At 47.7% G+C, this 12,895-nt stretch overlaps 1 protein-coding gene and 1 long non-coding RNA gene across 3 annotated transcripts in view; one reads left to right on the top strand and one right to left on the bottom strand.

Moving 5' to 3' along the window:
* FNIP1 (folliculin interacting protein 1) overlaps positions 1-12,895 on the bottom strand; it is a 64,552-nt gene that overhangs the window by 49,967 nt on the left and 1,690 nt on the right. The window lies entirely within an intron of this gene.
* On the top strand, positions 6,069-11,562 carry LOC311444593. The gene is made up of 2 exons (XR_014697973.1): positions 6,069-8,578; positions 11,268-11,562. It is a non-coding gene; the product is annotated as an uncharacterized lncRNA (long non-coding RNA).

Genomic DNA, 12,895 nt, shown 5'->3' with positions numbered 1-12,895 from the left:
GGTGCCCCACCAGTGGGGGTCCCGCTGGTTTTCCAGGAGCTGCTCCATCACAAACCGAGCTGAACAAAGTCCCCTGCTGGGTCTGCAGCACTCGCCGCCGCTCACAGTTCTGCACCCTACTTTCCCGGTGTCCCCTTTGGTTTTCTAGGTCTTACTCCATGCTCACAGCCTTGGGTTTCTAAGAACAGTAGGACAGTGAAGGACTGCCCGCTGTCTCGTGATTCTTAAAGAAAAAAGAAAGGAAGAATTACAGCCTCGAGCACGTCAGGAGGTGGGACCAGCTCAGGGCTTCTCAGCCCTACCTCTGCCTTTTGGTAATTACTCACAGCTTAGGAGGGACACAGCAACTTCCAGATTAGCTACTCATACAGGATCCGCTGTTCTACCAGCCCTAAGACAAGCCCTTCAAGTTAAGGGACTGAAGCATTTAGAGGAGATAGATTACATACAAAATACATTGTCACTCTTTTTTGGATAGCATTTATTCAGAACAGATAAAGGGCCTAATTTTCATGATGAAACAGACAGCGAGTTTTTAAACTCGGGAGGTTCCTTCAGGGCAAAAATTGCAAAAGAACTCACATGAGATTCCAGGGCTATTTATCCCAAACCCTAATCCAAATCTAATCCAGATCCAGGCTCTTCAGGTCAGTACTATACAAAAATAGCCTTGAATGTCAGACATGCTGAGCAAGAGCGGAGCATGGCCAGAATGGGCTTTGCGCAACGTGTTTTAAGGAATCCCACTGCTGCCCCCATCCACTCCGAGGCATTCAGCGGCTCTTTTGTCCCCTGCATGTGATCCGTGCGCTTGGCTGGGGTCAATGAAAAGTCCAACAGGAGAGCGCTAGACCTGGAAAACAGCAGGGTTGGATCGCTGCTTTCTGCCTTGAACTTCTGATGGTGCTCTGCACACCGCCACGGTGCAAGGAAGACTATGCAAAGAACACGTGTTATGCTTTAAAATAGTTTAAGAGATCAAAACCAGAGAAAAATGGACTTGAAAAAAATACCGTGAGACAAGATTTTCAAAAACTTGGTAAACCTGAGACACCTGAGTAAAGGCTGATAGCCGGTGTCAGCCAGCCGAGCACCCAGCCTCCCAACTAAATTAACCTCCTTTAAAGGTGCCTTGAATCGAAGGCACAGCACGATTTTATAAACCAGGCTGGTGTGTAGCACTTACGCATGTATCAAAAGCACTTTTGTTGGTTGGATGCCTGTTCTGTATTTCTTCATGAGAAAGAGCCTCCAGTGATATTTTAATAGTCTCCAATGGGCAGGAATTTCTGGGTATTTGAGGCCTTCCAACACACACCTGTCCATCCAGGGGGACTTCCTGGTGCAGAACAGCTCAACTGGCCAAGTCTTACAGAAAATTCCACCTGACAGATCCATGCAAGCTCTGGGCATCTTTTGGGACCAGCCCACAAGGCTTTTCTTACTCCTAAAGCCTTGTTCTGTCTGCGATAAAGAAATGGCAGGTTCGGATCCACGTGCCCTCGCTGGGTATCGGCACCGAGGCCGAGCACACCCCTTCCTCGTCACGGGATCCTGCTGTGCGCAGCCTCCGACCCAGCTCTGCCTCACAGAGTCAACAGCAACACCTGATAAAGCCAGCACTGCCACCGGGAGAGGCTGCACTTCATCAACACCTACACTAAACGCATTTTTGGGAACCCTCTTTTTGACAGCTTTGGGGAGAACGGGGTGCGAGGCACTCCGGGACGGCACGGCCAGCCAGCAGGCACGGGGGGAGCAGCTCCAGCCTCCCAGAGGGGCTCCCCTGGGGCTGCAGCACTCCAAAAAGCCCTTCCCAGGCGAGCTGCGATCAGCTCAACATCACCACGTGCATCTTCTGCGGCTCACATACCGCAGCCTGACATGAGCAAAACCAGCAATTCCCTCCCCTCATCCCTACAGAGCGGCACGTCCACTCTGCGCCCTCACCCAAAAGCGTTTTCTGGCCTCATTTCTGCTCTCCCGACTCTGCCCGTCCACACGAGCATCTGTAAGATGTGGGGACTGGAAGAAACCTGGCGCTGCGGGTACCCCGCTGCGAAGCAGTACCCAGCCCCGCGGGAGGCTATTTATTCTGCTGCAGCAACAGGAAAGAAAGATCACGTGCAGGACAGCAAGAGCTGTCAGTGCCACCGGGATATTTCAGCCCGGGTTGGTTTTTTGTTTTGGAAAGGAGCTGTTGGCAAAGTAATCGCTCACTTGGCTCTTCCTTTCTCTTTTCCCTTCTCATTGCAGTGCATGTCATTTAAAGTGACACAGCAGTGACCCCAAACAGGATGCGCCCAACTGCTTGTGGCAGGAGGAGGAGGGGACACAACAGTGCCCTGGGGAAACCTCTAGAGAAGAGAGGCAGCACTGCAGGTCTCGGACAGGACAAAACTAAGAAAAGAAAAGAAAAAAGGAAAGGAAAGAGACCTGGCCTTTAACCCTTTTATTCCTCTGCATGTGCATACCAGTTTCCAAAGCAGAGGACCCAAGAGGGTCAGTGACAGGGTCAGGGAGAGCACCACAAGGCTCAGGGAATACCAAGCCCATCAAACACGTGCCCCGAGTCATGGCAGCACCCCTGGCTGCTTCCAGCTGCACTCACCTCCTGAGCACAGGGCAACTCCGAAACGCCACCACTTCATACTCCTTACACCCAGCTCAGCATTTCCAGCCTGAGTTTTCTCTGCTAAACACAGCAGCTGCTGTTGCTCATGTCACACCTTCCCCCATGCCCCCTGCACCTCTCGGTGCTGCTGCCCAGATGGGGAAGGAGCCCGGCCCATGGCCAGCAGCCGCCGGGCCCCTTTCCATCAGCAGAGCCCCACGGTGGGCTCCAGCTGCTCCCGGGCAGCGAGCGCTGCACCGAGCAGGCAGAGCACCATCACTTCTTGGCTGGTGGACAAGAGAAAGCGATCGAAAATAAAGATTAGTTTTCAAAAAAGTCTTCCCATCTCTTCCGCTGCCAACATCTCCGCTTATGTTTATTCAGCACCTATTAGCGCCATCAATCCTCACGCTGAAGGCTCACAACAATACTCCTCTGATCAAGGAGGGGAACGAGTCCATCCAGCATGATATTAGACAATTTCGGCCTACCTGCTGTGTACACACACACCCAATTTGGCTCTCTCACCGCCTGGGGGAACACACAAGGCCTTTCTACAAAGCAGCGGGCACTGTGCTGGCCGAGGCTCTCACTGCTCAGCCCTCTGCCTCGTGTCGCTGTGGCCGCACGCACGCTCTGGCCGCGGGCAGAAAGCGAAGATAGCAGGGAATGTTCTGAAGCACACACGGGTACGTACACACACGAGACAGAGATCTGAGGACAGGGTCCTTCTTGCTCTCTGGGACCTCTTTCCTTCCAGCCTACATCTCCTCTTGCTGAGCTCAAGGCTGAGACACCGAAAGCCTTCAAACCTCACCGAGTTATGCCGAAAGTGAGGACGCTCACCCCTTAGAGGACTGGGTCTTTTTGTATTTGTGTTAATTTCCATTTGTTTCTCTTTTAAAAATGTTAAATAGAGACAATCTCTTGTCAAACAAAGTGCCTATTCCCTCTCCGTCTGAGAACAACTCCACTCATGAAGTCCCTTCCCCTGGCACGGCTTTTCCTCCAGCATGGGCGTCACCGGTGTCACCTCCTAAGTGCAGTTTAGCTGATTTCTCTGGTGGCTACCTACAGAAAAGACCAGTCTTTAAACAAGCTTACACCAAATCCAAGTAAATAACTAAATAAAAATTACTTAGGAGGTGGTGTTAAAGGGAAAACGGCATTTAGCACATGCTCAGCTCCTGAAACCTTACCTTCTGACCCCAGCGTGGAAAAAAGGCTTACACAACACCCAGCCAGAAGCCACCTAGCAGCTCTGTGACTGCTTTCACCGACAAGGTAATGTGATGACACGTTTTAAATAGATATGCTTTCAGACTAACCAAAATAACCAATTTGGAGACAGCTGTAAATAGGATACTATGAAAAAAACACTAGAATTTGAAGCAGGTAAATTAAAGTCAGCCTTATACCAAATTGGTATTTCTGCTTATCTGAAAAAGGAAGCTTACTAAACATTTTGTTCACATAAAATATAATTTTGTTATAATCTCATAAAAATCTATCTTAATCTGTTTTGATTTTTTGCTCTATCAATTCCATACTTTGCCACTATGTCTGTTTTTGAGGGGAAAAAAAGAGACCATCAGTTCATGACCGGTGCCTCCTGCATGCCCGGGAGATGCACGCAGTTCAGAAACCAACGTGCTTGTTTTCACAGCTTCTTAACCCTCCACGCTGTCAGTGGAACAATTTCCTTTTCTACCAAGAAAGTAATTTCCAGTAACTCATAGCAACTGAAATATGTTTAGGTACTGAAGGGAAAAAAAAACACACACACACACAAACCAACACAGCACCTTTCTCTGCTTCAGTTTTGTGTCAGAGCTGGGACTGCCTTGCAATAGTAAGCCAGGCAGCACTGGAAGCCAATTCACTGTCCGAAGACTTGACGTGTTTCTTTCTGTCTGTCTTTAAGGGGGTAATGTTGCTCTTTTTCCTGTAGCAACAGGAAAATTCTGGCAGAAAAACTGCCTTACAGATTCTGATGTTCAGATAACGTCATTCAACGAGAACAAGCTTCTGAGGAGAGAGCGCTCACCCTGTGTTTTGCAACTTACGTTCCCCGTGCACACAACCACCCACAGTTCATCAGCTGTACCTACTTTTCATTAACACCTGAAGTAATACCACTTTCCTACCAATTCCTAGTAGACCAAGAGTAAATAAACCATTCAGCTGAACTCTCCCAATTGAAAGAACATCTTCTAGGTAGGTATTCCTGGGGGACATCACAGCCAATAAAATTTTTAACAATAATCTCATTTCCACCGGATAATTCATTCGTTTGCTAAATGCTCAAATGCTTTCTTATGACTTACCATCCTCTCTCACAGCTGCCCAAATCACAGCACACCGTGCTGAGCCCACAGCCTCTGGAGGCCTGTTTTTGCCTTGGGATAAAGCTGTGCAAGGAAGGCGTAGCAGGCAAGAGAAATCTGGGCAGACAGTGTGTATTTTAGTTCTAGATAGAAAGCAGAACCACCCAGCAAATGGAGATCTTGATATTCCAGTGCTCACAGTAACCCGGGAGTGGCCTTTCTGGTGGCTGTCCACAAAGCCACACAGCGGGTGTCACCTCCCAAGCCGCCCAGACTCTGCCTGTCCCCACATCCCTCCCAACGTGCCCGCCACAGTGCGTCGCCCGCCGGAGCACTGTGGCCACCAGGTGCCCGAGGGGACACCCAACAGCACCCGCACGATTTTCAGTACAGGTACAGAAACCGAGCTGGCTCACACTTCTGTTCTCACAACCTCCATCACACATGACCGAAAGCGACCAAAAGGTTCCGAAATTGCTAAGAGGGCAGCAGCAGCACTGCATAAGCCACCGCTTCCATAAGCACCGAGGCTAAAAACAAAAACAACACAAGCATACAGCAAGGCGACAGCTCCTGGGGGCAATGCTCAGACAAGACGCTTTCTCTGTTAAAACGGAAAATGACACAGGAATTTGGGCAAAGATACTGCTCTGGCTTGAACAGGCACAATGCCAGGATCTTAAGTAAGGGCTGAACCGAGCTCGAAGTTTCTTCATTTATCTACTAAAACAGATGGCAGAGAACTGCAACTTGGCTCCTGTTTCTTTCCAGTTATATATCACGCAAGCTGAAAGGGTAGAGGCTTTGTGATATAATAAAAAGTGTTAAGTTTTGTTGACATTTTAGCTGGGCCAAGGGAAAGACGCTGCTAACGAAGAACACATCTGGATTTGCGTCAAATACCACGAAGGGGCAGGGCACAAACAGTACCTGTGTTACAAGAAGTAAGACCATTTCTCTGATGGATTTTACTCATTTCAGGTCAAAATCGCCAGTGACGATGTTGTGGAAATATCCAGAGCTGATCAGTGGGGTGCAAGGATCATTTCCATGTGTCAAGACAGCTCCTTTCAGCAGCCCAGCGCTCCAGCTACCAATGTGGGGCTGCTGCTGGTTCACTCACCTGCTCAGGCTGGAGTGGACAGGAGGTGTCTGCAGCACAGCTTGCTGCAACTAAAGGCCATGGGCAGCACTGCAAAGAGCCCCTCACCTGTACAGAGGGAGGGTTTCTTCCAAGGCCGTAGTTTCAAAGAGCGAGAATGCACAAAAGGCTGAGGTTACCTAGGCTATTGCCCCAAAGCCATCAGGCAAGGCTGTTTAAAATAAAGAGCTTTTGGTGTAGTCAAGCTACTTAAGTCTCAAAGCTTAACCATTTGATATCAGTTACAAAATTACTTCTTTCGGAAAAGACAGAAAAATTCCAAAGTAAAAATTCCACTGTACTCGTGGCCACGTGCTGCACACACACACTGTTAAGATCCTATATGCAGTTTGTGTAGCATTTTTCTATAATTCACATGTTTGAACAAGTTTCTCTGTAGTGCATTGTGTTCTGAATAATAATATCTACAGAAGCTATCAGTTTCAGAAGAGGAAAAGGTGGAACTTCTTACGTAAAGGTGCAGAATTACCTCCATTAAAAGCTTTGGTAGAGCACCAAGCACCAGCACAATGCATTGTTGCAAAAATAAATAAATCATTTTTTGATACAAAGACTACATAGTAACCGTTCACACTTCCACCGGAGCAGAACACATCTGAGCAGGTATTTTTAGAAATAAGCGAGTAACCCTGCGGAAAGGACTGCCCCTCTTGAATGGGATCTTTATGGAGAAATTCCTTAAGCACAGCAACGCCGCGTGCATTTTGTGCGAGTTTCTCCAGAGTATTTCCCCTTCGTGAATCTGTTACTGCTCGGTGTAAGGTGGAGCAGCTGGTGCATTAGCAAGTCATTTACAAACGACTAAAATTACTTCCTGTTTTTAATGGGCACAACTTTTTTCCCCCCTCCAGCAAACAGTACACACAGGAAGGTTTTCTACGCGCACCACCCGCTCAGACTTTTTGTCAAGTGCTCGGAGAGGAGCTGTGCTCTCAGCTGATCCTGGAAGTCCACCGCAGCCACCCTGGATGTGCTAGCGAGACCGAGCTCTGCATTTTTCCTGCCGTTACTCACAAACATGTGATCTTGCAGACATTCTGCTCCAGATGTAGCAAGAGGAGAGCGCACAGCCACCGAGCACGAAACCACCGCGCGCGTTACTTTCCACTTGTACAGCACGTCTCTAAAGCGGTCGCTTCTTGCATTAAGCCAAAATTACAGCAGAAGTTTCAGGCTCCGAGTCACATTGGGCCAGTTTATTCCAGAACATAAGCCTGAATTTGTCCAAGCTGTCACTAGGAGTGTATGCTTACTCTGAAGTGTGCACCCACCAAAGGATAAACCCCTCTGAAAACACACGGAGGGCAACCTCTCAGTCACCAAAGCATCCGATCACTGTAGGAGAGCAAGGACTGGGACCTAGGTCAGGTAAAAACACCTTCAGTCACCAGAAGACAAATGGTGGAACTGCTTCAGAAGAGAAGGAAGAGCTCGCAGTGGACAAACCAGCACAGACACCTCTTTGTGCCCCTGCGACCTCGTCTAGAGGAGGAAGGAAAAATCGGCACCTGTAGCTCTGCAGAAACACCTCCTTTCAGTGCTTGCCAAGTCTTCTGTAAAGCACACATAAAGGAGCATTTTCATTCCAGCACAGCTACACGTACGCACAGGGACCGTGACCAGAAGCCTCCCACCGTGGCGATCAGGTGCCAGCTCACCTCGGCTCCACAGGAGCAGAGCCCGCCTCACGAGACCTCTATTTTATTTAATTTTTGGCAGCAGGGCCCCCTTCAGATGACAGGGGCATGGCCCAACCCATGGAGATCCCACTGCTGGAAGGCACCGCAGGGCCCACCCGCTGCAGCCTCTCCTCAGAACCATTTCTCCCTCAGAGGAAGGAGCTGAGGCGCTGGAAGGGGAACAGAGAACGCTGCCGCCCCGGGAGCAGCACGGCCGGCCGGCCTCTGGCACCTCGTGCCATCCGTGGCGAGGAAGCGGCCATGTTGCCTCACAGGGCTCTGAAGGCACCACCAGGGCCTTGTCAGCACATGAGGAACCGACATGAAGGGCGCTAAGGCGAGCTCAGGCAGGGCCTGGCACCCGACCGTCCCCAAAGCGTTTGGTCCCTGCGAGTTCTGCGGTCACACACCCCTCACACCACGGGGTTGCTGCTCCAAATTAACTCCTGGCATCACACAGTAACACAAGGACAGCCATCACGGCCAGCCTGCTGAAAACCTGCCTCATGGGGCAACGCTGCTCCTCCAGGCACCATAGCCCCGGCTCCAGGCCTGACGGACGTTTCTGACAGACTTTTCTGACAGACTTTTCTGACAGACTTTTCTCCAGGACACGCTGGATTCGGCAGCCTGTGCCCACCTGGAGAAGCACTGGGAGACCTCCAGACCTCCTTCTGGCTTGGAGATCTTCACCAGAAAGCGTCAAAAACCCTCCTGTCTCCAGAGGAGCTTACTGGCAGCGATTCATTTGCATCTTTCTCCTTCCTTGATGAAACTCGACTGAAAGCACTGGAAGGTATGTAAAAGCCCAGATGACAGGAAATGCAAAAACAGAATTTGGCAACACGAAGTCCTCTGGAAAACAGTGATATATTTCAAAACACAGGCCAAAGTCATCGTAGCAAGAGAGAAAACTGCACATAAATCAAACATCTATCAAAAACTGGCTGCACTCAAGCTAATGAACACAACCAAAAAGCCAAAAACTCTTCCAGAGATATTACAGAAGAGACAGACATAAAAAAAAAAAAAAAAAAAAAAAAACTTAAGGGACATTAAAAGGCAAAAATGGGCTTAATAAAAACACAAGAAAATTTCTGGATTTCTTAAAAATGATGGGACAACAGCTTTTAAGATTCATCAGATAACTGGAAATGATGAAAAGCAGGAGCTATTATAAAGCAAAGTCCAGCTAAAGCTCTTTTTGGAGGTGTTAAGGCTGTGAGGTGGTAATATTTCAGTAATTTTACAGCCCCGGTGAACAATTTGTGGAATGGCAGAAGTGAACAAATATCAACACACAGCATTTCACTAACAGCAGTTGTTGGCCAGACTGGCTGCCACGGAATAGCCTGAAAAAGCCTCGTGAGGTGCTGTTAGGCTAAGAAATTTGTAGCCTGTGCAGGATTAACGTGGCTGCATAAGAGACTTGACTCCCTGGGCTTGGGCAGGCTCTGGTGCAGCAGAAAAGCCCCTCACTGGGTGGACTGGGATACCTGGTTTGCTGCAGGTAAATCCAGTCGGAGCTCTGGCAGTGGTTTTACCAAGCCAAATCTCCGAGCTCCCTCAGACTTTGGGTCTGATGACACCACGGTGTCCACATGCTGCTAGTTCTGAACTCCTGAGGCTTCTAATAAAGCTGTACCTAAAAACTGCAGAGCAACACAGTAACCTTTGCTGGTTACCCCTGCTCTGAGCACAGGAGGAACAAACGCAAAATAGTCCCTGCAACGATACCACACCATTTACGTCAGCGCTAGCTACCTTCAGAAATAATGCGAGCGCTTACCAAGAAGTTCTGTGGGTAAAACTTTGACTGGAAAAAGAACGTAAAGACAACTTTCATGTTCCTCCTTTACCTTACTCCAGCCTCCTTCACAAAAAGTCCACCATAACGTGTTGCCAGCTGTCTCCAAATCCCTTTGCAGTTTAGATCACTCTAGAAGAAAGCAGCTCCTGGCTCAACAAGCAGTTATGCTGGTGTAAGAAAGCGCACAGCATTCATACCGTGCAAGGCCACCAGCTCTGCAGAGGAGCTGCCTGGTGAGGCACCCTTGTATCCCACTACCCACTTCCAACTCTAGGTTTATTGCAATTCCCTTGATGAATCCAGCTGCCAAAAGCTACGTGAAATGAAACAATTCTCAGGATACCACTTAAAGTCACTGCCACAGCGAAATAAAAGGAGTCTGGCCTGATGGGGGATACTTGCCTAGACAGACCCCAGGAAACACCACCTTGCAGCCAGCCTCAGGCCCTTCATATCTTGGGAAATGGCAAAACACCCATAAAGGAACAGCCCCTCTTACAGAAAGACCCCCAGAAAGCATTATTCTAGAATGACTGGAAATGGCCTTCTCCATGTAGAAAGTAACATTTAAAGTTACTTACTCCTGTATCTTCCCACTTGGAAAGCTGCTCTTGTCCTCAGAAATACCCAGAAACCCAAAGCAAGCCCCTAAAGGAAGAACGTGCCCAAAAAACCTCCATACGGTTGGTAAGACTCGAAACTAGAAGGGGTTCTTTCAAGCTTGAACAATTACCACACAGCTGTACCTCTACAACAGGTGCTTTAACAAGAGCAAAACAGAGTTTGCAAACATCAGTGGAATGCCCCTCGGGGTGAGATGGTTCTTTAGAGCTCCCTAGGTTAAAAAAAAAAAAAAAAGACACTGAAACTTTTATTGAGGTTCAGTGTAAAAAGAACTCCTAATTGATAATCCCGCTAACCTCTCGCTCGGTGGGAAGGATGTCTAGATATCCAAGAGAACAAGCACTGAAACTTGATGCACAGGATGGAAAGAAGCACTGACTTTCCACCCATAACCCCAAAACGTTCCAATACTGTAATTCCATACTACAGGAGCATCCCTCTCCCTCTGCAAGAGGTTAAGAGTGCTGCAACCCCAATTACTGTCTCAACAGACTCACCCTCACACAAAGATTCTGCTGCAGCCCTTACAGCTCTATTTACCATCAGAAATACTGTCCACAAATTTAACAAGTTAGGAAGAAATGTTTCTTAACAACAAAGACATAAACTGAGACCTCGCAGCAACTTCCTGAGCTTTGGGCTCATTCTATGGAGTGAATTTTGAAGAACAAAAGGATGGCCAAGGTCTCAGTGCTTTCACAGCTCCCTCCCCTCCAAAGCACTGAAGTGCACAGCGAGGAAGCCAAAAAAGAAATACCAGCTTGTAAGCAGCTTCTGTGGCAGTCGGGAATCCAAGAGCACGGTGGAACACCGTGTGAGCACGCACAACACTCAGCAGAAACCTGGGGCTGCTTCTGCTTAGCTTAAGGAAGGTTTTGAAAGATTGTGTCCACCTTACTGGGGAGATTGATCAGAAACAGGGTTTCTAATAGGGTTCATTTCATTGGTATTTAAAAATGTATCTACATTTTAGACACTTGCACAGCACACGATTCGTACAAACAGCTTTGTGTATTTTTATAACAGGAATACTTTGCCTCTGAAATTCTAGAGAAGAGCATACCTGGAATCTCATGTTCCTAATGACCGTAACAGCCCAAGCCTGGGCTCGGCTAGTCCCGTCTCCTGTCACCAGCAGCGGCCACTGCCAGATGCTACAACGCGGCCAGGGGATCCTATTTATAGCTGAAGTTGCCCTCGGGGAAAATCCACTCACGTGAGTATTATTTGCAGTAGACAGCTGGTACTCTACACCTTACAGCTTAAGGGGTTGTCTCTTCTCTAGAACACTTGCAGGTGTTCCTTGTAAACAGATTTTACTATTAAAACTTTGAATGTTTTTGCTCTTCCTGTGAGTGCCTCGCTGTGCAGAGACATTTCAGTGTAAGGACCCAGCCTGCCAACTGTCCTCAACCAAGCTGAAGGGCTGAACTACCAACATGTAGTGGATCTGTCGTGACTTCCTGACAGTGCTTCCATAACATAAATGGCTCCTGTATGTGGGGAGAAAAGATGGCAAACTGGGACATCAGCAAATGCTTTACAGCTGCTAACTCACTGGTCCCATCCCAGAGCTGTTAACTGCTCCAGCACCTAGCTCTGAAGGACCTCTGGTTTGGCTGGAGTCACTCTCAGCACCCAGAGCAGACAGAAAAATTCTAGGCAGGAAGAAAAAATACTAAAGAAAATACTTCGCGCCTAAAAAGCATTGTGTTATTTTTGAAATAACGTAAGCTCAGATAAGTAGAATTTATGCCCTAGTAAATTTTCACAATAAGCCTGAATGAAATGCAAAGTATATTCACAGACCAAAAAAAAGAAAAAAAGAATAAGCATCAAAATCATCCTGATATGTTTTGTTATACTGATATCGTTGCCAAAGTAGCTAGACTTTTAAACATATTAATCTCTAAATATATTAAGTGAATTCGTGTTTTTTATGGGTGTTCTAGAGCCTCCTCAATAAACGGACCACGCTTTCGCAGTGAAGGCAAACAACAATAACAGAGTTCACAATATTTGGAAAAAAAAAAAAAAAAGTTTTGTTATTTAGAACATAAGCAATAATAATATATGAACACAATTTTGTACCACTGAAACTGTTGAGAGTGTTGCCCTCATGTTTGCTGGAAACAGACTAAAAATCCAGAGCACTTGTTTGCAGTCTCTAAATTCACAGCCGTACTAAGTAATGGTCTGTGTTTTGTGCATTATCCAAAAGTTTCACCAGTAACTGATAAGGCCATATATAGTGAGGATTAACTCCAGACTTATCCCCATTTGGAAAACAAAAGAAGCCATTAGGCACCATGCCTAGAGGGCATCTGTATTAGTCCTCGAAATATAATACTTGGCCCTCGTAAGAAAGAGCCAGGTCTCGCACACCCCCCAGTCTCCGCCAGGAGAACCTTCAGCCTCCTCTTGGGATTTTACACAGGTCTGCCAAAAAATAACTAACAACTGCAAATTCGCTGGTTACTGGTTGACAGATCACATCACAAAGAGAAACGGCTCTGCGCAGGCGGAGGAGGGTAAGGCAGACGGCGTGACATATCTTTCTGAAAATTCACATCCAGTTTGGCACAGAATGATGCTTGTTGAGAGGGAAAAAGAGCCGCCTCCTTGCAGAGTACTCACTTTCGCTTCTTTCAACACAGGCGTGATCCCCACACTTCTGCC

Source organism: Aythya ferina (assembly GCF_964211825.1).
Source record: "Aythya ferina genome assembly, chromosome: 14".
Taxonomy (NCBI): Eukaryota; Metazoa; Chordata; class Aves; order Anseriformes; family Anatidae; genus Aythya; species Aythya ferina.
The sequence above is the reverse complement of the archived record's forward strand: the minus strand, read 5'-3'. Positions and strand labels throughout refer to the sequence as shown.